We start from the raw sequence: 22,614 nt of genomic DNA, 5'->3' as shown, positions 1-22,614 counted from the left end.
GCCTTTTTTTCTCCCCAGCCCCGTACTAGCGCGTATGGGTTTGTAGTGACAATCTCTCATTCAGTCCCGGGCAGACAGAATGGGACCGATGATCTGCTTTTCCTCTCCTACACCTTGTTAAGACACAATAATGTATACCTTTGTTTCTGCATTTAATGGACAAAGCACTTCGGCAACAGATAGTTGTGTAAATAGATATTGAAAAATAAAGGCATCGTGGTTTTTGAAGGTCATTGTGTACTGAAACGAAACAAAACAAAAACCATTTCCACGGACATGTAGCATTTGCATTTGTTTGTATGATAAGCAGGGGAATAAAATACGATTAAAATGGACGTGAAATAATCTATATATGCTACTTCTGTTTTGAAGTCGCAGTTTCGATATTACAAAAATGTTTAGTAAAAAAAAATCAGGTGCGGTTTCAAACTCTCCTTTGTCAAGCTCCTACGTGGCGGTTTCAAGCCTCCCCTTCTTGGGAGGCAGACGGACAAAGACTAAAATAGTAATGAGTCAAGGAAAAGCAATGTCTGAATGTTAAAGCGAAAATGGGTTTCCACTGAACATTATACTCACCATTTAAACCCCAATGAAAGAGGCGCAATTTTGGAAAACCTTTTGACACTGGATTGCTTCATTTTTTGCCAGAGGATCAGCAGGAAAAGGGGGAAAAGGTCTGAAGATGGCGGTGGGTTGTTGTGGCGAGGAAAATTATAGCAACATGGACGCTGACGGCTGACTGAATAGAATGCGGGGAGATAGGAATGATCTTAAAAGCTGCAATGAATGACGACTTTCCTCAGCTCTCGTGTTTTTGCCACTTTCGATTCTTTATTGAACATTGCAAACAAACAAGCATTACAAAAGCAATGTTGTGGTCCAACGCCATTCTTCCAAATCCTGCCAAATCGCGAGGACGACAGATTTTGGATTCAGATGTTTGCCTCCCAGAAAACATATCGAACATTGCCACGTTCTCTTGTCTTCAAAGACATTTTTCTTTTCAGATGACAAGCACTTCCGATTTATGATGGGTATGTATACATATGATTTAACCCGAAACAACCAACGTGAGTATACAGTTGTGGTCAACATTATTGGCACCCCTGTACTTTAAGTACATAATGTACAATATCTCCTAAAAAGTGTGTCTCGAAACAGCTGTGGTCGATATACACTCACATGTTTTATACAGAACAGCATAGGATAAAACAATCACAATTTAAAAAGAAATTGTTGAAAAAAATTGTAAAAACAGAAACATTGCTATGGACATGATTATTGGCACCCTTTTGAAGAATTCAAATCAGATTGAAAAGAAGTAGACTGTCACTGCAGTGAAATTAGACTCGTCTGTGATAAATTGTCAGTGCTCATATGACTTGAATTAAACAATGAATGATGGCTTTAATGCTTAACAAGGCCACCTTCATTCCTTGTTCCCTTTTCACAATGCTGAAGACAAGAGCTGTCTGAGAGCATCAGAAATGCTATTATCACCAAACACAAGAAATTTAAAGGGTATAAGGCTATCTCCAAAGACCTCGGCATCCCTGTTTCAACAGTTTGCAGTGTTATTAAGAAGTTTGCTGCTTATGGAACTGTAAAGAACCTCCCAGGACGAGGGGGAAAGAGGAAAATTGATCAGAGAAGTCTTCAGAAGTTGGTGCGAACTGTGGAAAAAAACACCACATGAAACATCCGCAGAGCTTAAGGCCGAGCTGGAGCAATCTGGAGTGATGGTTTCAACTCGTACCATACGCTGCACACTAACCGAGAAGAGCTTTATGGGTGAAGGCCAAGGAGGACCCCACTGCTGGAAGAAAAACATAAAAAGGCAAGGCTGATCTTTGCCAAGACCTACCTAGACAAACCACAATCCTTCTGGGAAAACATTCTATGGACAGATGAAATCAAAGTAGAGCTCTTTGGCAGTGCAGACTAGCAATTTGTTTATAGGTGACAAAATGAAACTTACAAGGAAAAGAACACCCTACCTACAGTTAAATATGGTGGAGGATCCGTAATGTTGTGGGGCTACTTTGCTGCCTCTGGTACTGGAGGCCTTGAACATGTTAAAGGAACCATGAAATCAGAGGATTACCAAGGCATTTTAGAGCGAAATGTGCTACCCAGTGTCAGAAAACTAGGTATGGGTCAAAGATCATGGGTCCTCCAGTACGACAATGACCCAAAGCACACATTCAGATGCATAAAAGAATGGTTGAAAAAGAAAAAATGGACTGTTTTAAACTGGCCAGCAATGAGTTTTGATCTCAATCTGATTGAAAATCTTTGGAAAGAGCTGAAATCTGCTATTGGGAAAGGAATCCTGAAAACATTAAAGAGCTTGAACTAATTGCAATTGAAGAGTGGGAGAAACTACCAGCAAACAGGTGTGAGGAGCTTTTAGATGGCTACAAGTAACGTTTGGAGGCTGTCATTGCTGCCAAGGCTTGTGCAACCAAATATTAGGGAAGGGTGCCTTTAATGCTGTCCAGGTCACATTTTATATTTATTCTGTGAAATCACTACATGTAAGTCGAAAAAGCATATATTTTTGTTGAATGACGTTGGACATCCTATTAAAGTATTCTGATAATACAAGCATGGTGCATTTCCAATTATTTCTCAAGATATTGTACATGATGTACTTAAAAAACAGGGGTGCCAATAATGTTGACCAGAACTGTATATTCTTTGTCCAACAAATGCAAATAGTAAGACGTTGTTCCAAAATGTAATCTAGTGTGATATTTAATTCGATATGTTTTGTAACGCATATATTGACGTAGTTTTACTTTCAAACACTTTTTTTAATAACAAATGGTTAAATGGTCAGGCTGTAGCGTGTCAGTTGGAATACCGCAACCTGAAAATATATAATGTATATTTTATAAAATCCTCGAAATATCTCAAATTGTACAAACTAAATGGATGCAAAATTTCTATGAAAGCGTTCGTTTTCTGTGTGGGGTAATGCGATTATATTAACAGTAAGTTACATTTTAATAAAACAGATTGAATATTTGGGTGTGGCAAGAAAATAGACACAACGCCCTTGTTTACCTCTCATGTCATACATTTTTCCGAATTTTTTTTTACTGCCACTATATATAAACATATACAGACTGCAAAATTAGCCAATTTAGCCAAATATATCTATGATCATTTAGATTTATTCCTTTATTTCTGTTTGTATTTTGAACATTTCATCAATGCAAACATACACCGAAAGCATCGAAGTTGAATTGCAATACAGCTAAATTTACATGCATCTGCATCCTTGCTGGAAGTGTTGCATATTGTTTTGTCGCTTCCCGAACTAACGAACGATTTGACAGAGCAGTCTTAAATTGTTCGTAATCACAGATCGGGCGTAAGACTGGAAAGGGTCCGAGGTTTACCTTGGCACGCGGTATTTCATAAACATTTGTTCAGTGTGTCAGAATGAATTAGACGTTCCATGGACGCTCGCGCCTTCAGATGTCGAATTAACCTTTTTACATGTTACCAAAAAATAATTATATCATTAGGCCTAATGAGAGGAGAAGCCACAAGACAGCGCTGCGTGTTATAACAGTGTGAACGATCCGCTACATTAATGGCCAAAACAGTTGTTGAAACATTTGAAAACATTTTTCACACCGCTGAAACGCCTGAAATTGCAATATCCTGTCTCCCAATCAACCCGTTTTGATCAATTGACAGTTTTTTGTTGTTTTGAATTTGTTTGGAATGCGATTCCAAACAAATTACTAATCTTAATTTTCATTTGATTTTACAACTCATTTAGCCCGTGTTTCATTATAAAACATCGAAGTTATTTATATGCATGTAGCGAAGAACCTGACCAAAATTATCTTAATTTTAGGAGACCCATGGATATGTTGTCAACATCGATTACTGAAGGACATAACATTTTGGTGGTAGGTATGAACTTTAAAATATGAAAACATTTGTCAGCGCTCATGAACAAAATAAAACAATTTCATAAGTGTTACTGGTGTGTGTATCACAAGTATATCAATACAAATTTGCCAATAAATATTCCATCTTGCACCTCTCAGTTTAAGACCTTTTTGAATTACGCAAATTGTGTGAAAATTGCCTGTTTACTGTTTGTGGTTACATTAAGATTAATGCGAAAATAGCATGAATGTTTATGCGCCTATGATAGGCCTACATATATCCATCGTTTAGTATACAGGGTAGGCCTGCTGTTTGAGGTGGAAACAACTCTTTTCGGTATGACACTGAAATAAATGCCCGCTGCTGAAAGTGTTGTGCGCACGTACTGGTCAGAGCGTTTGTAAAATACACAAAATTGTCGAAAATGTCAAATAATAATTCGATCATACCGAACACTTGCCTTACGCAAGCGTCGATAGAACACGTGGCGGCTCATTTTGCCAATAAAAGGCTAAACAGAGTAACCGACTGCGTTTGTATTGTCTAGAGATGGTAATAAGCACATTTTCGTGTTTTAATATGTGGGTGAATGTAATTAAATTATCGCCGCTCCTCCACGATAGGCAGTAATCAGCATCTTCTCAAAAGGATATTACAGTTAACTGTAGAAATGAACGTGTTTTGGAACATTGAGTTCTAAGAGGCATTACCCCTTCAGATGTCTGTTTATTGTTTATTTGATTTCGTTACCAACCTTAAATGGAATATGCCATTTGGAAACATGATTACAAGCCGTGGCAAGGTCCCGTCCTCTGACGGAATTGATTTGGAATTTCTAATCTCCTCGTTTGGAGTTTGATATTGAAATCCAATGTTTCGATACTTGCTCGCATAATGTCTATATTTGCGTTATTTCATGAAACTGTGTGCTCTCAAAGATCAGGCTAAGTGTTCGATGCGTGTGATTTGTAATGATAGATAAGCACGACGCTTTTACCGTTTTCAGGTAATGCAGTTATAAGCATTTTCAGTTAATCCGTAACCATATCATAAACGTCGTCATAAAAGTACAAATTGCATATCTTTTGACTATCGAACGGTATATATTTGTATGTACAAAACATAAACCATCATTTCCAACAAATTCTGCACTGAATTACAACTTTAATCCAGTTCTCCTAGAGCGCATATTAACACACTGAACCAGCCTAAAAGCTCAGAACTTTAAGGACAATTGCAGAGTCCAAATGGACAACAGAAGTTGCGTGGGTCGAAGCTTTCTGCAAGATCGATACGTTTTTTTATTCTTGTATTGATGGCAGTGTTGATATCCGTAGGACTAATTGTGTGTGTGTGTGTGTGTGTGTGTGTGTGTGTGTGTGTGTGTGTGTGTGTGTTCGGAATGTCATCGTATTTCTTTAACTTGAATCGTCTATACAACAGTTGTTCTGTTCATAGCAAGCTGATCATATAGCTTTATCATGATGTGTTGTGAAGGCTAGCCGAGGGATTTAGTTTTGTTTGTCTATTTTATATCGTGATGACTACAAAACGAGTTAACGCGTAGCTTAACAATGATGTTTATGGAAAAAACGAGGGCTTGTAGTGCCTGCACGTAAAAGGAAAATAGACTAGCTGGAGATATATGAAACTTATATACTCCATTAAAATGGACATTTCTGTTGTTATGTAAATGCTGCCGAAAGAAAATCCTCCACGGATCATGTGCCCTATCGATGTTTCAGTTCCCACAAAAGCATTTTTGCATTTATATATATATCCTCATTTATATTACATATTTCTGTCCCGGCATGCTGTGATGCAAACAATATTTGTTACTATAGCGATTTCGTGTTACTAAAAGGGTACATACAGCTATCCCAAATTTCAGAGTAATCGCAGTACACAGTTCCCTGGGGCCTCAGTTAGCCATGGGGAGAAGAAAAGGTTGTCAATATGGTGCCATCTTTTGAAGGAGAAAAGTTGCCCGAACCTTTATACACCTGTCACAAAATCGGCACTATACATAAGCCTGGGGCATGTGTATTCGCTAAAAAAAAGTTTAACCTAATTCTGTAATTAAGGAAACATTACCACGAGGTAGACATGATGACGAAATTAACGGCATTTGCTTTAAATATCATAGTAACGATTGAATAATATTTCATAATGGGCATTATCGTTTATGATAAGACCAAAGAGGAGTAATAATGAATATTAAATTTAATCTTATACTGTGTCGACTGTATTTTACAGCACGATCTCTGTAGCCCACCAAGGTTTGTCTGCAACTGTCAGCTTTTAATAAATCATTTTGCTGTCTGCACGACACTATAACGAAATCAATAATGCACATACTTGCTACTGCAAGCAAATACGCACGTACCTAATTTTAGATCTATCGATTCACTTGGGCTTGGGTGCGTCAATATTTGCGGAGCGAAGAGTATAGTGTCCTTAGCAGTTCGTTTTTTATTACCTTATCACGGTTAATCACATCAAAATGGATATAATGTTGTGCCTACTAAGAAGTGTTGACCAAACCCTGTTCTTCGTACGTCTGTTGTATTTTCCTATACTTTGCAAACAGTTATTCAACAAGAATACCAAAGTTCAGTCAGCGCGCTACAAAACCTATACCGCTTTCTTTGAGGACTTACAGATGTTTGAAGGTCTGATTTGCAGTCAGCTTTTCAATATTTTTGTTAATGACGTGCCGCCTGCAACAAAAATATCTGAATCGCTTTCACAACCAGGCAAAAATGAATACCACGTGAATAACATGCCTATGTAAATGCTCTAATGGATATTATATAATACAGGGTTAGGGTGCTTATTCTGCAATTTAACTAGCTATTATTGTTAGCCTGCTTGATATAAGCTGTCATTTCAGGCTTCCAAGTGAAGCTATCATATTTAATGAACCTCAATATTTGAACATCTTGCGCATTTTAGGTTCCGTTTAACAATAATAAACGACACGCTTCCGTCTCGCTGTTACCATGGGAATGAGTCCGAGAAAATAGGTAAAATATTAATTGTAAATATATTTTCTGTATATTTTCTTTTATTGCATTAAATGTCGCTTTAAAATGTTAATCGGGTTATTCTTCAATGTAGTCGAGCCTATTAACTGTGGACCGTTTGACATTTTCTGTGCTTGTGACGTGTGTCTACATCTAAAATTATCACATGTAAGTTGCTATCGATTCACAGATTTAATAAATAATACGGGCATGCTACATTGTCTTGAGTGTAGGCCTGTTTCCACATCGAAGTCAATCTGTGAAGATAATTTAGGCCTACTTCTAAACATGATACCTTGTAGTCACTGGATCAAGATGAGCGCATATCATGACGTTTTCAAAAGTTTTCCTTCATATTAACATATCGTATTCAGGTTTAATGCGTAGCACCATGATAAAAAGACTGAATTCGACAAACTCGGTACCAAACAGAGGTAAGTTTCTCTTTCTGTGTGAACTTTGTAACCTAAGTGTTACGAACGTTTTAAATTATCATGAGTGTGTAGGATACATAGCACGGAAAAAGCTCATTGCCAGGTGTCAGTGTCCACACATGAATTCCACATGAAGTGCACCTACCTATTTCATGTTTTGAAAAACATTTTCACTTCCTAGCGAGTTCGTTAGATCTATGTATCGTATTGCGTCATTACGACAAAGTGTAACTTAGAGCCCCGTGCCATCTGTATTAATGATAGCTTTATGGGATGATTCTAACAACGAATCAGCAACTTCAAGAAAGCCAGCATGGTGCAAAAGCTCGACGATTAATAAACAATATATTTATAATGCTCTTTGTTTGCGTTTCTTTTTTGTTTGTTTGTTGCAAATTAGCAATGTAAATGAAAAAAATAACAAGCCAAAACCTTAAAATAATCTAACTGGATTGATTGACTGGTAGATTTGGAAAAAACCAAAATATGTCTTGCAGAAAAAAACGAGAACCCGTACCAGCTTTACGGTGTTAAACTGTAGCAGGAGATTCAGCTGTTAGGACGAAGTGTAGCATGCGTCACCAAATATGCCACCAGTTAGAGGAAGTCGCATGCCAGGACATTATGCAGATCCATATCAGAGGCTTAACGGTAAACGCGGAGCGCGGATAAAGGAATCTGACACCCTTGATCACTGCAGCCGTTGAAAACAAGTGTCATGAATCTGAAATTCGATTAACTAATTGTTGTTATAAAGGCGGATGCTACCGATCTATTGAATAAAAATAATGTTTCTTTCATAAATATGCTCGTGTCGGAATGAGTGCAATCTGATCGGCTCCCTCTTCACTGATAGACATGCATTGCTATACAGCGGACATTAGCTTTCGCCTTTCCTGCCCTAGCTAACATTTACTATCAATCCACCATCATTATGTTATATTAAAATTGCGGTTAGGTTACATACCTGGAGTTACACAGAGGACTCACACGGAAGTATCTCCTATCATTGTCACTAAACAATGAAAATTAATATTAAAAGGAACGAAACTCGGAAATAACTATCACTTGAAGCAGGTCTCCATTCATGCTCCGGTCACCATGGAGCTGCTATTTCCTGGAACAGTCTGAAGTGTTTGGGGAATGACATAGTTGGTGAAATATTGGATGATGACCGCTCCGCTGTGTCCCATCAGTACGATGTACTGCTGTACGTTCCATGCTTCGTGTCTGTCGTCGTATAGAGGAAATCTCAACCCCTCCAGCGATGAGCGATTTAGGTCCAGGAAATGAGAAATGGAAAAACAAAATCATAAACTATTTGTACAATATACGATTGTTGTTCACACGGCAGTATCCCGTAAAACTACAATCATACGTAAACGTCGGCGATGCATCATTATTAACATCTGTAATGCTCGTAACCGAAAGGTTGCTGCTTCGATTCCCTGCTAGGACGCCGCTGTTGTACCCTTGGGCAAGGTGCTTAACTCACAACTGCGTCAGTAAATATTCAGCTGTATACATGGATAAAATTGCTCCTGCTACATGAAAATAATGTAATGCAATATAGTATAATAAACTGAAAATATCAAAGAAAAATCCTGGAATTCAAAAATGTTAGACTATCTGAATAGACTGATGGTCAATGAAAACAAATCCCAGACTTTCTCAAGAGCAAGGTGAGGAACCCATACAGCAAGCGTCTATTCAGAAATGTCACAACAGTACAACTGGTTACAGCTGTTACAGCTCCTTTCCCAAGGAGCAGTACATTAGAGACATGTGCAGAGGCTTATCATCATATCAACCCATTTCACTAAATTTTAAAATCTATTTTAGCGTAGCAAACATCCTGCCTCAGAGCAGTTTACATTTTATTTATTATCTCTTTATGCAGCTAAATATTTATGGGGGCAATTCAGGCAAAGTACACATAGCTGTTTAATGTTAGCCTACAACAGCAATGCCCCAAACCTGCAACCTCTGTTTGTACAATATAAAAACCACTGCCTAAGGCCACCATGCCACATTGCCATCTACCCGATTTCCCCAGGCTTCACCTCCAATCAGTTTTAACAAGAGGGTCAACAGGAGCTGTTCCATCTATGAAGTTCTGAAAGACAATGGTGACACAGGTCACCAAGCTCAAAATCATCTGCGCCTTAAAACTGAAATTTATTGGTGGAGTTTTCCCCACACTGTCAAATAGGCAGAGGCATAAAAGGCATGACCTGTGTTTCAATTTTCACAGGCTTCAGAATTCATAAAAGATGTTTCCATAATATGTTCTATTCAAATATCTCATATGGAAAGTCGTATTTTCATAGATTTTTGAATATATTGCCCGATTAAACGATTGTCTTTTATGCTGCGGTAACGCGTTTAGTAAGGCAAATGAAGTACTCTTCACAATGAATGCAGGTAATTTCTTGTTATACAAGAAGTTATGAGGGTTATGAGAAACCAAGTGAATTTCTCTTTTAAGAACAGACTCTGAATTGACATGGAAAAATCTTTGAGTGTCCTAAAGTAAATAATAAATCTGTCCACCCTTTGCTAGCTATTCCACAGCAATATCATGAATCTCTAGAACAAACTCGTAAAATAGCCGACTTCTCTAACACCAGCTGTCAGCTTTTCTTGCAAATCAGACCTTTGCAAAATCATATATAAGTGTTGGGAGAAGCTGCAAAGGTAATGCAGATTGCTGTTTGAAAAGCCCAGTCATTCATTTAGATCTGAGACAAGTCATAGTAGACATTTCTTGCTGTTTTCTTTTTTACCTTAGGAACTATCCATGTGAGAACCCCCACCCCTCTCTGGAAAACCTTTGAAAAGCTTGCAACACAACATCTTGTGAAATGAAATATGACATATAGCATTTTATAGATAGAACATTTGCTGTTGCCTCTTGAGTTTGTGTTTGTGCTTATGGAATATACAGTTCTTTTATTACAAATGTTTTATTTCTATACAGGTTTTGCAGCGTTTCAAGGTTAATGCATTCACGTGTCAACAAAGAGTTTCCAGCTAAATTAAAACATGACATTCTTTACTACTTGTTGCAGGAACATTCATTATGTTAATGCAATATACCTATGCATGATTGCTCTGCCTGGAGAAACCAGTTCTTTCCTGTAATAATATCAATAACAAGCAAGTTAAAGGTCACAATTATTTATGATGTAGCCTAATTCAATTTGCCTGAATAGTAGTACGTGTTGCAAATGTTGTCTCTCATTTTGTATAACAACACAACAATTCTTAATTATAATAATTTAAGTGAAATTCACATTATTACAAATAAAATGCCATCTGGACCATGAGATAATAACACAGAAATCATTTGAAATTCCTACCCCTAGAGCTAAAGTGACACAAAAACACCTTTGTCAGTTTTGTGTTGGCCGTCTTGTATTTTCTTCTTCCTAGAGTTACACCAGTACATGTTAGCATGCTGAGCACATGTGTGTTTAAATTCAAATAGGGGGAATAGCCTACATCTTTCATCTTTAAAAGAAATGCTGAATGCCTGCTTTTGTGATTTAAATGCAAAACTCATTTCCATCATTGCCTGAGGCAAAATTACGGCTCACTATTATTACCTAAAATGCATATAAACGAGAACAATAAAATATGAAACAAGATTGTTTTTAAAACGTGCTGGATTATGCTCTGAATTGCTTCTCATTTCAATTTAGCCATGGCGCTGTGAGATGTGCAGTTAATGAAACTGGAAACGTGGGAGGAATGCGGGAAAGCAAGGAGCATATTCGCAGGGAAGGCACAAGAAATGTGCTGGCTACATGGGCAGAAAAAAAGGCACCTGTGAGAGGTTGATAGTTTTAATGACATGGCATCACCATAAGCCAAATTCCATATGACTTCATAATAAACCACACAGGTCCACCTGAGGTCATGTGATTAGAAATATGTTGATTGATTTCTTTGTCCATTTATGATGATAGCTGTAGTGATTTAGTCTTATGCTGTGATATCGTAAGTAGTATTTTCATCATCACCATCATCATCATCATACTAAATTACTTTGCAATGTAATGTGCCACATAATACAAATGCTATTCCACAATAGAGGTATAATATTTACAAAATATTAACAACCAAATAAGAGAACAATGAGAGGGTTTGAGTACATGAGAAGATTTATGATTCTCTGGTTTTAATACATTCCATGACCTTGGCAAAATCTTTACCATGCTCCCCATAAAAAGCTGTTTTCATGTTGCATAATATATCAGTGTAAACTAACGTAAAGAAGTGGATCAACAGCAAACTAAAATGCAATTACACACTTTGTGTTTTTTCCCCGCCTGCATGGAAAAAAATAGAGCAGGTGATTTTATTGGGTCAACAGAAGTCTGTCTTTGTGTGTACATGGCTTTGAGCTAAATGATACCCAATATCAATGTCAGCAGTTCACTCATGGTTTTCCTCCAGATGTCTTGCCTAAATGACCAATCGCTCCTTCTATTGGACAAAATTCAAGATTCAAAGCAGTCCACCAAAGAATCTGCAGTTGCAGGTAAAACTGAAACTACCATCCAAAAAAATATTACAGAAATATTACCTTTTGCACAGGTTTAAGACAATGTGCTACTTGATAGAGAGAACCATGAAAAAGCCATATGTTGTAAGTTAGTATACCAGTCCATTAGGATATCAATGTCTTTATCATGAAAAGAAAAATAAATTAAGGATACCTTGCAGCAGCCATATTAACAATGGTTCGCATTTTGTTCCTACCGATTTCTTAACATGAGTAGTTTACTTAAAATGGCTTACAGATGCTCTCAATATTATTATTGATTATCCGCTTTCAGACTAAAGCTCTGTTGGAGCTTCTAACAGATCTCAAACAGTGAGAATTTGCAGGGAAATGAAGAACATTATGCTGCCAATGTGAGATACTGCCGCCTAGATGTCTGAACTCTGCAGTAAGGAAATGCAAGCGGTCCAGAACCAGCGCTATGGTTCCTACCCACATTTTATAGCCTAAAGGAGTTAACATGAGCCTGTGTCATTATGCACATCCAGAGTCCGTACATCATACCTGACATTTACCCTGCTGAACTGTGGTGCAATAAAGAGACACCTGGCGTTTGGCGCAGATTTATGACAGACCCAGTCTTGCATTTCAAAATCCATAGAGTGATATCACATTCTACCACTCAATTGTTTGTATTCCTCCACTAGAGTTGCCATATCTTTTTGATTACATAATCCTATTGCAATGGAAGGTTATTCTATGGATATTGTGGGATTTTAGCAATGCTATTCGAGCAGATGGTTCATAAAATGAGAATCTCCGAGAATCTTTTTTTTTTGGGGGGACTTTTGGCGTCTACCTTGCATTATTCAAAGTAAATACTCACAGAATGCATCCCACGGAACATACCTAACAATGAAGGAGCACATAAAATAGAGATGACCTTTTGTGCTAGTATAAAGTAATTTATGGAATCATAGCCGTTGGACCATTGAAACTATTTGTTGGGGATCAGTAATAGTACATTAGTGATACAGTGACAGAGAGATACAGAAACAACACAATGCTCATAAATGCAGTATTATAAATACAGGATATGCATAAAATTCATATATACATGTAACAAGAATCCAAGCTAAATGCAGTTATAATTGATACGACTGTATGAAAAGCAGGAGCTGAAAGGGCAGGCGTTTGCTACTTGCTAACCACCCACAGTTGTCATCTTCCTTAAATAGCATGGAAATATTTTTTCAGTCACACTTTACTTTAAGGCCCTATTCATATTTTTAGAAAACATGTCATATATAACATGTTGTGCTGGTGTACTGCTTTATGAAGTGACTAAACTTAAATAAGGTTATTATTGTGTATGTTAAAACTTGACGATCATCGATAAAAGCTCTGAACACACCAAAAGTACTTTAAAGCAGTGGTTTTCTGATGATGAAAACAACGTGGAACGTGTGACCTGTTTACAACCTTCTCAGTTTCAACTGTTTGTGAAATATATAATAAAGAAAAGGAAGTAAGTTGTAGTTAATTGTTTGCACTGCTTATATTTTTAACAGTGAATGGAGGTCCTTTAAATAGTTTGGCTTTTTTGTTTTCCCTTTAAATGATGAGGTTGGATCAAAAATAGCCCTTTTTGATTTATAGTATGTGTAATGACGGTAGGACTGCACAGTGCCAGTTAGAAAAATGATCCAGTGTGCCAGGAAGAGCTGGAAGATTGTGATGTCACAGCTTCCGGAAAAATATTGAGACCTCCTTTAAAGGAGGGTAGGTTTTACGGGTAGGTTTACGAGAACAGCTCACTAAACACACCCTAGTGTCCTGTGGACGGTGAAGACAGACCTCTGCTTGGTTTTTTTTCTCCCTGGAGGACTCCAGCAAACCTCTCTGGGACAGAGGACAAGTCAGTGTGAGCCTGGCCGCACAGCCTTGAGTTCAGCTCTGAAGCCGCAAGCCCGGGAGACGTTGTCCAAAATGTCACATCTTGACAAGCCTCAATCCTGAGTCGACCTCTGTTTGGCATAAAGGCCAGGAAAGAAAGAACATGGCGGACTTCATCGTTCTGGAGTTGAATAGAAGGTGCTAAAACCAGTCAGCTTAATCAGAAATGTCAGACGTAGAGATTATGACCCATGATAGTGAGGAAAAAGGATTCTCTGTCTGGTGGTCTAGGGAGATGAAATGATAAAGTAATTCATGGGATGACTGTGACACTTCACTCACCCCTCTTTCATACATTCACTTCAATCTTCCATACCAATAGATTTCAGTTTTTTAGCACCATTTTGGATTTTTTCAATACTGGAATATGAAAGTTATTGATAGAATCTAATCAAAAAGTGTGTTCAAGGAGACACCTGAGAAGTACTGCCTGTTGGTTAAAGGCTTTAAGTAAAATTAAGTTATTTTACATTACATTTAAATTTTGCCATGGATCAGCAAACTTCTGTTTTAAAGAATTTCAAAAATGCACTTCCCGTGAAACACAGCACTATCTCCTGTCTTTTAGGAGCTTAGTTGTTTGTGGTTGTTCACTAAATATGCCGTGTAGAACATACACTTAAGCATACCGTGAGTTTCAAAATTGTGTACATGGTAAGACAGTGAGAACATATACCACTCCCCATGACATGGCTGGAAAAACCAGAGATGAATACCAGAAACGGTTGAACTGTGGCCAATGCATTGTCTATAATGTGCATTACGGGTAATATTTTCATGTGGGAAAGCTGTTCAGTGTCACTGAAACATGTGACACGTAAGTAAGGGGTTCACACCCTCTCTTTTCTAGTGTGTCTTCTGATGTTTATGCTCTACTTCCATGGAAACTGAGAATCCCTCAGAAGGGCAGGTGGTATGACAGTTCCTCTGACACTAATAGGGTTTTTACTCTTGCCTGGATTCAGTTACACCTTCAGTGTGGGTTGGCTTTTTGTATATTTCACACTACCGTGACTGGGACTGATCTCTGCTAACAGCCAAAAGTAAGCATTTTTCTCTTGAGAGAGTTTTCCGTAAGCTGCTAGGGTCTCCAACAGAACTGCAGCAAAATGCAATGAGAACCATGGAGTAAAAATTGATAAAATGTAATAGAGCAAGTGCCAACCTGCAAATACACATGGAAGATGAATTGCAAGAACATGATGGTTTAATTGATCCAGACATGAACATCTACCATTAGAATCAATGGAAGCACAATACATGGAGAGATTAACCGGACATCATAAAATGAACAGCTGTTGGTTTTGTCTGTCCTGGATGCTAAGTGCCTTATAGCTGGCAATTTTGTCTGTCTTGAGTGCTAAGTGTTTTATAACCATGTTGTCACCATCAATGAGCAGTGATTGCTGTATGGCTCCTAAATGGATGTGGAGTCCTCAGTGGGTGACACAAAGTACGACTGCTTTATTTCAAAACTCACGTGGTGCGTTTTTTTCCCTGGCTTCCCCGATTCTGCTATTCTCCAACCACAATGTGTCAGCTTAACTTACAGCACACTCACCTTCCAAGAGCCTTGACACTTGCACTAGGTTTTAGCAGAACAAAATAATGTAGCACATTGACATGTACCACTCAATGCACTTCTTACTAAATGCATTTCTTACCGAGACTGTCTTATAAAAAAAACTGATTGGTTTATAGTGGTTTGTTTACTAAAAGACCACAGACAGTACATTTTGTTTTGCAGAGGATGCAAACTGTCACACAGTTGAATCTATATCCATACACTGCCATTGTTTTTGAAGAGAGGAAACAGCAGCCTCTTCCTTGGTTTGATTAATGGGACCGTTTGAAGATTCGGCTTTTCTCAAACATTTGCATAAAGACTTATGCAGGGAAACAACGATGAGTAAAAGCAGCTCCAGATGGTGTCACATGACACAAAGGACCAAGAGAAAATATACCACATGTGACGCTCAAGGAAAGACACATCCGTGTAGTAAAGGATGTGAGATGAAAACAGAGCTTTGAGTCGTGGCTGTGAAACCGCAAGGAGAAATGCACCGGGTCTACGTCTTCCTTTGCAGACATAGCACTGCTACACTCTCAGTCGACGGTAATTGGCTGCTCAACAGATTTCCATGGTAAAGCTTGTCATGGTCGTGATTCTTTTATAAGGGGGGGGGGGGGGGGGGGGTCTTGTGCTATTAGGCACAAAGCAGATCGGAGGAAAAGCAGGCTGCCTGCTGTGACAGTTTGTCTTCGTCATCACTGGCTATTAAAGGCATACGCAGAGCACAGGGCTGGCTAACAGAACGCCGGGCCATGGTGATTGAGTGCCGTTTGTGTCTAATGACTATTGGGTGGGGGGTGAAGGGGCAGGGGATTGGTTGGGGGGGGGGGGGGGGGCTTTGACTGATGATGAGCTTTAAGTCCGCACAATGACTCCAGAACCCACTGAGAGGAAAAATGACAACACTGATCAGCAAGAAGAGCGGCCTTTTCCCAGCGCAGCGGATACACTGCTCCCACCTCACAGCAGTAAAACTTGAGCGTTTGCAAATAATGACCTCCTCACTTCCAGGTACTGAGTTAAGAGAGGCGTTTCACACCGTGCGTCTCTGACCGCTGGCAGATGGTTCAAATACAGCTTGCGATACTGGAGTGACATGGAGAGCCACGGCACACAAGAATAACGGCATGCTCCACAGCCAGGAGGCTGCACATTTGAAATGTTGGCTTCTTTATTTTAAAAATAAACACTAAACATGGCTTAAACATGCAGAGAAAGCTGAATAAAAAGAATGGGAGTTGTTAAGTGACTGCAATGATTATGATAATTTAACTCTTTTTAAAAGTCTGCAAGAAAACATTCTCCAGAGACAGGACAGCTGGTGTGTGTGCAGAGCAAGGGAAAGTAATGGTCAAGCTGGTTTCTGTTAGAGTCTTCCTGCTGAACTGTGACCACAGCAGCCCTTATATTTCACTGCGCTGCCGTGTCTCTGAATGCAGGACAGGATAAACACATAGTTCCATCCGCCAGTGTAGTCAGGATCTCCACCACCCCCTATGGTCAGTTTTATACACTGCACCACTGCGCTTGCCAATTTCCCAATAGGGTCAGGGTGTAAGGGAAAAAAAAAAACTCTTTGTCATTCTGACAGGGACAGACATAGGGAAGAACCACCCTGAAGTAAATAAGGAAACATGGGAAGATGGGAACATCAAGGCTTGTGTGAAATGCCCTGGTTATGTGCTCCTATGCTTCTCCATCACTACAATTCCACTTGTGTCATGCTTTTACCTTCACAATACTCATCCTCACTGTGGCCAGTTTTGCTGACAAGTCAATGAAACGATATCAAAAAAATGGCACTCCAAGCAAAAATGGCTGGCGGTGCACATTTCAAATATGTAGTAATACTCCTTTATTGGAACTGATCTACTTTAGGCCATGGTCTTTAAATCATTTAAATACAATGAGCTGCCAGATATTTGGAGAGCTAAAAGTTGTTTGCACACCTGCGTATATACATGCCTATACTCTGCTGTGCATATCTTTTGGATGCCAGCTGAAGAGAGCCTACTATAGATGCAAGCAGCATGATTGAAGCGCTTCTCAGGGAATATAAATATCACTGAAATGAGTTCTCCTCATTAATGTTTCTGACCTGTCTTTTCTGCCTGAACACAATTCATTACATGCACAGAGACACAAAAAACAGCCCTGTCACCCTGAGAGGGTGAGGGGATCAGAGTGATGTCCCTTCAAGTTTCACAGAAACACCACTCTCCTTCTCCTGTTATTTCAGTTACATAAAAGCTTTAAAGCAATCCCCAGAAGCCAGATATAATCTGCTTTACAACTCCTTCCTTGGTTTATGGAGATACAACTGGCATTTTTTTGTCTGAAAAAAAAAAATCCCATCAATACATCTGAACCCACCGACATGTTTTAACAGCACATTTTTTTAAAGTTGGCCCATTCTTTCAGTTGAAACAAGGAACAAATCACCCTTTCATGTGAGTGACAGTCCAGTGTTTTTTTATGTGCAGCACTTAAGCGAAGTAGCAGTGGTTGGACAGGAAATTTATTGAACTTTTTTTACTTCCCCGTTAGCAGCGGGTCCTTGTTGAAGTCCCAGAGGAGCATGACCTGGTGCCCTCACTCTCTTCATTCTTACCAGGCGTGGCAGTTCTGGACTTGATGGGCGGGGCCGGCAGGCCGCCACGCCACCCCCACCCCGCCAGACCCTCCTGGGAGAATCTGGACAGCTGACGACCCGTTTTATCTCAGCACCCGGTCCGGCTTTCACCGCTAATTGTCTTTGGGTGCAATTTATTACGCCTTGTCCGTCGCAGTCTTTAATCAAACGACGGCAGCAGTGCTGTTCACATGCCCTGATCCATGGGTCCGGCCCACTGTACGCCATCTGATTTATTCAGCTCATTTCCTCCTCTTGTTTTCCTTTCGTTATTTTTCATCCTCATTGTTGCTATTGGTGATCAACAGGTGGAAGATTCTGTGGGAGTCAGCGTGCAAAGGGGTTTGCAAAAAGTTAAATTTTGCAAGCAGGTTTGATTCCTTTAAACTTCTTTGATGCAACAGACAGCAGACAAGAGTTTGGATGAACTCTTTAAAGTTAATTTCAACTCGCGTCGTGCTGAATTAACGTTGGTCATTTTTCTGTGTGACAAGGTAGAACTAAAATACATATAATATGCAAGACTTATTGCCAGATCTGTTTCACAAACATCAAAAAAAAAAAAAAACAACTTCCAATCAAAAGGCACCTCCACATCTGTATTTACTATACAGGATGTTTGGCATTGCTGAGATGGATGAATGTCATAAATAATCACTGCTATTAAAACTGCAAAGGATTTTTAATTAAAATGATGAACTGCGCCACATAGCAGCAGTATCTCAACTCAGCGAGTAACAGAAATGAAACTACCAGCTGGTGTGGAACAACTAAAAGGGAAGGGGAATTAATAATCATATGATTCATCCACAACACAATCATTTGTTTCTACATATTTCACCACCTTACGTTTCTACTGCAACTTACAAATGGTGTTTCACATTTACTCTAAATTGCGTGTTTATAAAAGATTAATAACGCTGATGTGTGCACCACACGGTGTATACACATCACTTTAAATGAACATCTTAGCATTATTTATAGTTTTCCGTTCCATTGTTTTACTCTCATTCATTTTACCAGTGTGGCAGCCTTAATCCATGAGTAAAGCCTCAAGCTAGTTTTAATTGCAAGCTGAATGAAAAAAGGATCTTTCTGGAGCTTTAACGTTTCCATTGGAGCCCACAGCGAGAACACAATGCCCACCTTGGGCAAAGAGGGAGGAAGACTTTTCAGGAAATGAATCTAATTTCAATGAAAAATTAAACACAGCTCAACTGAAAGAAGGGTTTTGAAAAAGCCATCAATAGGTTGGAAGACATCTGACATTTTCAATTAACTGAGGCTTTGCAATAATCTCATGTCCGCAGTGATCCTGGGCTAGAGGCCTCGCAACAACCTGTGGATTGATGGCAAATTGGAAGCTGGTGATTGCGTAAGTGCAGTGTTTCATTTACCATGCTCAAGGGGAAAGTGTCTGTTTAAACAGCAGCTTTAGACAAGTGGAAAGCAGACTGTATGGAAAAATAACACTACCTTGCCATCTAACAGAAGCAGTCTACCAGAATTACAGAAAGAGCTTTTCCTCTATTAATGATTGTCTCTTCTAACATGAACCACTATACATAAAAGGGAGAGAGGCATTTCAAATGAACACTACTGTGATTGTCATTAATACAACTGTATATATATATGTCTTTTTTTAACTAATACAACTGTATTTTGTCTTTTTCAGAAATAAAGGGTTAAAATATAACTGTGGAAAGTTCCATGCAGATTTACTTTCTACCATTTTATTTGCACACAAATTTACTCCCAGCTCAGCTTTAATGAATAATACTGCCAACGTGTTTTTATGTTACCCTGTAAAGTCTTACACATCCCTTGACACCACAGTAAATTACCTCCATGACGTCTGCTCCACTGTTATGGGTGAGAATGTCATCGTATTCTTACAGCAGCTGTGGACCAGGAGCACAGAGCTGGTTTACCCACAAACAGCCATGTGGGCAGCCTCTATTCTTGGTTGGCTGTAATCCGTGTCCAGTTGTGGGCTGTTGGCTCCGCGTCTAACTGCAGACAGCACAGTATTCCGTGACCTCAGCGGAATCCACTTCCCACGCCCCCTTGCATGATAGTTTGGGGACCTTCTGCGCCAGAACTAGACAGTGGAGGTGTGAACCAGCCACACTTGGCCACTTCTACTGCCTCATCGGAACTGAAGGCTTCTGTGGGCGTTAACGCATACACTCACTGCCTGGGAAACACCCAAACAAAGGTGGAAAGCCACCATATGATCATATAGTGTTTTACAAAAAAATAGTGCTGCTGTAAAAAAAAAAAGAAAAATATGACAGACACACAATTTCGGAATTTATTTATTTCGGAAGGCAGAACATTGCTATTTTAAACCGTTTCATTGGCTGATGTCTGAAATGGCACAATGTTCCATTACACCATAGTCAGTTTAGTTTAGTTTAGTTTTTCCTCTCTGCAGTGCTGAGGTCTCTCATGGATCTACTACCTCCAGACTGTATTAGTCTGAGACTCACTGATTGAACACACACATACAGGACACTCAGCCCCACAGCCCCACACAAACGTGCACGCACGCACACACACACACACACACACACACACACACACACCCTAGTCCTTCATATCAACAACAAAAATGCTTGGCGGATCAAACGAATGTATTTCTATGTCTGATCTCAAGCATCCTTGACAGAAAAAAATACGAAGACACACCACACTAAACATCTTGCGAGACTCTGAAATAGTCACGTAATTAAATTGCGAACAAAGAATTTTACAGTGCTTGAGATATTATTTAAATGCTACTGCTTGGACAGACCGTTGCCCTCTATATGAATTGCAGGGTTCTGCATAGTGCTGAATTAGGCAGAAAACATAAACACGGCAAAAGATCGCTTCTGAAGAGTAGGCAAATATGAACATTAAAGTTCTGATTATGAGTGTTGGTTTTAATGAGTACCAAGAAGATAATTAAAACCGCAATAAAAATACAGGAACTGACTGGCATGGAAACACAGCATTAAAAGGTCCAGAGTTCAAGGGGGAAAAAAGATGAAAAGCACTTTTATGCTTAAATTTGGGCCAGGCTTTACATAGTGTACAGCACATAAGTAATGCACAGCTTTTGATGTTGGGTAAGAGATTTCTTCAACTCTCTAAAAAGGGTCATCTCCTTAGCGTGTGCTTGCAGTGCTTAGAAAGGCCACTTAATTGAGATTCAGTCCTTCCAACTACACAACTCATCACTACACATGCACTGCAAAGCATAAAAAAGGATTTCAAATGGTAAATGCCATTGGGGTTTTTCAGCAAAACATCTCTTCCTCTGGGAAATTTAATCATACACTCAATATGACCCCCGAGACAGATATTCAGGCCTTTTAAAAACTCATGTATTTTAATGCATAAATAATGGATTGAAATCTGTTTTTTTTCATTAGGTCAAATCCAATACTATGCTACTAAAGGAGATACTTTCTGTAATGGCTGCTTAACTGATAAATAAAAATAGCCTTTTAGACAATGTTGCCAAATCAAATACATTTTTGAAAACTTCCGAGAAAAACAAGTTCAGCACAAGTTGCATTAGCTTTCATGGTTGTGGCCAAGGTACATTTAGAATTTTCTGCTCGTAACAGTATCAGGAGCTCACAAGGTTTGCCTGAGGTGTGTCATTTCAAAACCCGACGGGGCAGGGTTGCTGCTGCTTTGTGAAGCGTGTGAAAGGAGAGCCAAAAGGACTCCATCAGCATGCTTGGGATTTATCCCGGTTCTCCACACTCTAAAAGACCGTCTAAAGATTAGTCCAGTATCCCCTACAAACACAACCAAAACTGCCAATCACAACACACTAGTCCAATCAAATGGACTTCTCCAGACTGCCAGAGGTCTTCCCTGCCCACTGAGGGGGGCATTTTGCAAAGCTGATGCATGACCCTGTGCATGTTTCACTTCTCATCTTTACCTTACATTCCCTTGATCTTCATTGGGGGCAATCAAAGCCTTCAGGACAAACAGTCCCAGGGCTGGTCTGTAAGATAAGTGAGCAATGACTTTTTCTGAGTGAGTGATCTCTGTACAGTGAGCCCTCTGTTGCAGAGCTCAGGCGTAACAGCAGAATGACTGTCATGTGAAGGAGATGACATCACCCAAAGCTCGGGGGCCAGGGAGCGCAGTCTCAGTCTGGCGCGGGCTTGGTTTCGTTAAAAGGAGGTCAAAGTTTAACACCAGCACCTCTGGGCTAAACACTCCCACTCAAAAGGAATGCCAAACAAGACGAGTCAGTCATAATTGATCAGTCATACAGCCCATTTAGCACTGATATGTGCTATCATATCGCTGTCAACTGACAGCCGCACAGCGGTATTGAGTTAGGAGCACCTTGCTGGTGCGCTAATGTGTAGCGAAAGCACCCTCCAGGAACACAGTGCAACTGTCCCTGTGTGGAGAATTAATCCTATGACTTCTTCTCTGTCACTTTGGGCAGCAGTTCCTGCTGCACCGTAGAATGTGTGCACTTTGAGTCTGTCTTGACAAACAAAGGTTCCTGTTCCTTCTCTGGACATGTTAGGGAGATCTGCCTGCTGGCCCGT

General features: G+C 39.5%; 1 long non-coding RNA gene across 1 annotated transcript; it reads left to right on the top strand.

The window, feature by feature from the left end:
- Positions 1-158: 158 nt before the first annotated feature.
- On the top strand, positions 159-19,812 carry LOC118794162. Its single transcript, XR_005005742.1, has 3 exons — positions 159-1,034; positions 3,875-3,929; positions 19,354-19,812. It is a non-coding gene; the product is annotated as an uncharacterized LOC118794162 (long non-coding RNA).
- Positions 19,813-22,614: the final 2,802 nt, after the last annotated feature.

This window comes from Megalops cyprinoides, chromosome 19, assembly GCF_013368585.1.
Source record: "Megalops cyprinoides isolate fMegCyp1 chromosome 19, fMegCyp1.pri, whole genome shotgun sequence".
Taxonomy (NCBI): Eukaryota; Metazoa; Chordata; class Actinopteri; order Elopiformes; family Megalopidae; genus Megalops; species Megalops cyprinoides.
The sequence above is the reverse complement of the archived record's forward strand: the minus strand, read 5'-3'. Positions and strand labels throughout refer to the sequence as shown.